This window comes from Rhipicephalus sanguineus, chromosome 10 (assembly GCF_013339695.2).
Source record: "Rhipicephalus sanguineus isolate Rsan-2018 chromosome 10, BIME_Rsan_1.4, whole genome shotgun sequence".
NCBI lineage: Eukaryota > Metazoa > Arthropoda > Arachnida > Ixodida > Ixodidae > Rhipicephalus > Rhipicephalus sanguineus.
The window spans coordinates 136,918,665-136,923,694 of NC_051185.1; the positions used below are offsets into that span (position 1 = coordinate 136,918,665).

The 5,030-nt window shown below is 48.5% G+C and overlaps 1 long non-coding RNA gene across 1 annotated transcript; it reads left to right on the plus strand.

Moving 5' to 3' along the window:
- The first annotated feature begins 639 nt into the window (after positions 1-639).
- LOC125760053 (uncharacterized) lies at positions 640-4,102 on the plus strand. Its single transcript, XR_007417717.1, has 3 exons — positions 640-1,157; positions 1,608-1,681; positions 3,007-4,102. It is a non-coding gene; the product is annotated as an uncharacterized LOC125760053 (long non-coding RNA).
- The last annotated feature ends 928 nt before the right edge of the window (positions 4,103-5,030 follow it).

Consider the following 5,030-nt stretch of genomic DNA (forward strand, 5'->3'; position numbering starts at 1 on the left):
CCGCTCCCCAGCATGGATGGATGGATGGATGCTATGAGCGTCCCCTTTAAAACGGGGCGGTGACATGTCTGCCACCAGGCTCGAAGGCGAAAAAAAAAGAAAGAAGAAAAAAAAACTTCCTTGTTTCATGTTGTCCTAATGCCTTATCTACATTGATTAAATCTATGTTATTATACCAAAAAATATAAATTGCATGAGGACTGCTCGAAGCGCCACCACCCGCATCATTCGGTAAGCGTGCTCGCTCTCCTCCGCGGACGGCAGACTAGCCAATATTCTAGGGACCCTAGTTTCGGTGCGCGCGCGGCCTCCGCAGCCGGCGCGGGGCGCACACCTAGATCTAGGGGGCGATCGGAGATCTCTGTTCGTTCGCGTTCGTTTTGCGGTGCCTACGTCACAAAAGTGAGAGGAGGCGCAGCTCTCCCGCCTAGAACCGCCGAGAGGAAGAGGACAGCCAATCGTGAAGCGGACAGCTTTCCGGAAGTAGACGCGCATCCTGTGACGTCGGCACAGGGACCGTGAAGCGTTTCTCGCCTTTTAATAAATATAATTACTTTACAGAAAATTATATTTTTTTGCTTCTCAAGCTCAAACACTCTTTCAAACAGCAACAGCTTTGAGTGACGATATTTAATAATGTTAGTTTTTTTTGACGTCGTCGCTAGATGGTGTCGCGCACGCGAAAAAAAAAAAAAGAGAAAAGTAGCGGCTGACGCAGTTTCAAAATGTCGTCCGATCGCAACGTCTGCGTTGGTTCTCGGGTGTCGGATCGTCAAAAGGAGCTTCTGCTGGCTTTTGTGAAAGAGCACCCACAGATCGCGACGCTGTCGTGCCCGCTGGAGCCGTCGTTCACGAGGGAGGACCGGGACGACATGTGGCAGGAGCTAGTAGCGCTTTTGAACGAAGAAGTCCCTGCGCGTAACACCAGGGCCCAGTGGCAGGCCCGATGGAGGAATGAGCGCTACTATTCGCAGCAGGGTCTTGCCAAACTCCGAGGGCAGCAGAGGTGAGTGCGAGAACAATTGTATTGTGGTCGGTCATCTTACACGTCCCGCTTGTGCTTTACAGCGGCACCCGAGGCGGCCAGATTTCGGATTACCGCGTCGTGCTTGACAGGGACGAGTGTGCGAGGCCCATAGTTCGGGTGGTCTGAATCGGTAAGCACTGGCTTAGAATATCATTGTTACTTGTATGCTGCGAACAAGTGGGCTCGTTTGCTTCGAGCCATTACGCGCTGTTAGTTTTACTTTTGCAAACAATATCGAGTGGATCACCCGGCCGCCGCGTTAGCTGAGGTGCTAACACGTTGCGCCGCCCAGAACAGAATGCGAAACAGCCACATTTGCGGTGATGACGAAAGAACAGCCGCGAACTATATTTCGAAGCTCATTAGAGCACCCTACGTGTTCCAACCCATTTCTCAGACCCTCGAGTCGAGTGAGGTGCGTAGCCAGTAGGCTTGCCTCCCTCCATCCCTCTCTCCGAAGTCTGTGTGTCATAGCATGCCGCTGTTGAAACATTCTAAAAAAACATTGCTATTGTCCACTTCCACTCCATACTTCTTATTGCACTCAGTGTGTCAATCAAGAAACTTCTTACTCTAACAGGTGAGCCCTGCTCCAGCTGCTACTGGTCTGGCTGAAGAGGATGTGGCCCAGGATCTTCCCCGTGCCCCCAACTCGTAAGTTTCGCTGATGTTTTTGATTAACTGTAGATGGTGTTACATGCTCACAGGTGATGCTCATGCGTGCAGGCATATGTTTGTGAAGAGATGACATCTGTGGGCATAAAGACAAAAGGCTGCACAAAAAATTACACCATCTCCCGCTAAAGGGGACCATGAGGCGATGCGAAGTCGGAGCACTTGCACGATCGCGTTCCGTTGGCGTTCGTTGGGCATGCTACCGACCTCGCGTCGTGGAACGCGAAGAGGGACGCTACGCGCGTCGTATCTTCCATCTAGCCTGGCCGTTAATTCTCGCAGGGCGAGCGGGGAACGCGGTCGACAGGCGGGCAGCGTGGGAGAGGAGAGAGAAGCGGAGGGGACGCGCATGCGCTCGAGCTCATCGCGGCATTGCGCAGGAGAGAATTTCGGCATGTGTGGCCCCCATTTCAGAGGAAGAGTGGAAAGGGGGAGGGGAGAGGGGGAGGGGAGAAGGAAAGTGGAGAGGGAAGGGAGAGGGGAGAGGGAAAGTGGAGAGGGGTTGGGAGAGGGAAAGTGGAGAGGGGTTGGGAGAGGGTGTGTGTGGAGAGGGTATGCGCATGCGCAGTAAGGGTGGTCACGCCGCACAACACCACCACCACCACCACCGGATTGAGCTCCGCCTTAAGATACTTCGCATCTAAAAAAATTTGGCAAACGGTTGCAGGAGCTAGTTGTATGCATAACTGTCAGATGGAATAAACAGGTGTCCTGCCTTGCAGTTATGGTGAAATGTAGCAAAAAGGTAGCATTGCAAAAATGTTCAACATCTTGAAATGTTTCCCTATTTTGTCAATTGCTTCAAAAGTGAAACTGAAAATGTGCTATTGCTAAATATACTGTTCAAAAAGCAAGCTCGTTATATAACTTTTTCACATAGCCATCATACATTAATGCACATGTTTGCACCTGTGTTACACCTGCTTGCTGTATGTTTTGCATACTGCAGCAGCTAGGGTTTCGGAAGGAGATTGTGTCGGTCATCGCGTAAAGCCGGGCAAACGATTGTGTAGCCCTGAAAAGGGCTGTTTGGTTGCTTCTCCTGCAGAGGTGGTTAGAGGCGTGAGATGCGTTTGATGAGATGAGCGAAAATGAATTCCGGCATCGCTTTGGTCTGTCCAAACGAAGTGCGTTGGTTGTGCGGTGAACCAAGCACCATTCATGGATGCCGTTGGGTCAGTGGATTTTCAACAGAGAGGAAATTGTTGCACACACTGAAACTCTTCACGAACAGAAGCTTCCAGCGAAGAGTCGGTAGCAGGAAATTTATAGATGATAATGGCAACACATTTCTTGGTTTCCAGCTCATGCCGCAACTGCGAGATGGGGGCAACCGGCAGGCCGAGGCGCTGGAGTTACTAGCCGCAAACACCAGGCGGCAGGGCCAGGCATCATTGGAAAGCTGCGCCAGGTTCAACTTCTCGGTGACGTGGTCCACAAATTGCAAGGCGTTGGTACCTTCGCCCGGGCCCTCATTGCAGCGGAAGGCACCTGCACAGTGATTTGTAAAGACTAGTTGTACATATATGTAGATTTATTTTTGTTCACATCACGAGCTATGACACGCTGGCTTGCTTCAATGGTACCCTGCAATTTTTTCTCAGTTAATTTTCTTTCAGTTAATTTTCTTTTTCTGCATATCAGAAGCACTGATGTGCTGTTTCATTGTACATAGTAAAGTGTAGCTCAATGGTAAATCGTGTCCTGCGATGTCATTTCTTTTTAATCTCATCGTGCGAGGTGATGCATTCAGCAGTTTTGTAGTACATGTGCATAGCACAGTGTGGTTTCATTTATAAATCATGTTTTGCCATGTCATTTTTTAAAATCTCATTATACAAAGTCATGCATTCAGCAATTTTGTAGTATATGCACATAGTGCACTGTAGTGTATCTTTATGTTTATAGTGTATACGTGTAGAATATTGTGGCACACTGTACGTTTTCTATCGATTTTTACACATCCTAGAAAAAAAGAAAAGCATTTGTGAACGGTCTAGGTTGCACAACAATTTTGAAATATTGCAAGACCAAAAAATAGTTGACGAATACGTGTTCTGTTGCTTAGAAGTGTTTAGACAATAGGATTGGGTACAAACAGAAATCAATAATAGAGGAAGACATATCAGCAACCAACAACTTGCATTTTTTTAGCGAGTTCGATTAATACCGGTTCGACTGTGCCTTGTTTTCATGTAATACAATGACTTTCGTGCTGCGAGACGCGTGTGTTGCTGCAGAGGAGCAGCAGGCACTTTCTAATAACTCCATTTGTATATTATAAAAAGAAGCTACTTTTATATTCTTTTCCTTGGCATTAAATTTAAGGGATATTTATTTATTTTGCTTTTTATGTGCACTGCTCGTGATACTTGTAATAAAATTTCAATTCTGACACCACCCATGTTGTTCACTTCATTTACAGGCACCATTCTTGTTGCACTAAAGCTACCGCATGTTGCTGTCCTGATTCAAACAGCCTTTTCAGGTTACCACTTTGGCTGTGAATGGCACCATGTGCCATTCACAGTTGAGCTCTCACTTGTGCTTAGTGTGAAGCGCCATATTTTACAACCTGGTCGAAGCATTTCATCAGCATGGCGTTGTGTGACAAGGGGGCATAGGTCGGCAAACTCACTCATGAGTCGACTCACTCAGGTTCAGATCGAGCTGTGAGTCCAAGTGAGTAATACATTGGTGAGTTCGAGTCCGGGTGAAAACATTTTAGCCTGAGTCCGAGTGAATCCGCTTGAGGAAAATTTTGGTGAGTCTGAGTTCGAGTGAGCCCCAAGAGCAAAATATATTTCACGAGTGAGTCAGGGTGAGCTTCACATTTTTTGCCAACCTATTCAAGGGGGTTATTCATTGATACGAGAACGCTGTTTCGTTGATATGTGTAGCAAACATTTGAAATGTAGTAAAAAAACAGTGACAAACACAATGAACAAAGACAAACACGCACCACACAATGCTGCCGAGGTCGTTGCAGGCGGCGGCGTACTCTGCGCAGGTGCTCAAGCATGCAGGCCCTGTGGTTCTCGAAACAGGTTCACTACACGGTTGCGCTGCTGCTGGCTCCCGTTGTGGTGGTGGTAGCTCAGCTGCTGCTGGCAGCAGCTCAGCATCGTCGGTGTCGTCGTCGTCCCCTTCGAGAACAGGCTCATGTGCCGCCAACGCAATGTCGTGCAGAGCTGCACAAGCAGCAATGATGCTTGAGCAGCTGTGCACAAGCTTACAGCGATGCACCACTCCACAGCATTGCGCATGGCGGTGTGGGCCTTGTATAGGTTATCAGGGGTGCCACGAGCTGGTCGTCCGGGCACTGGTG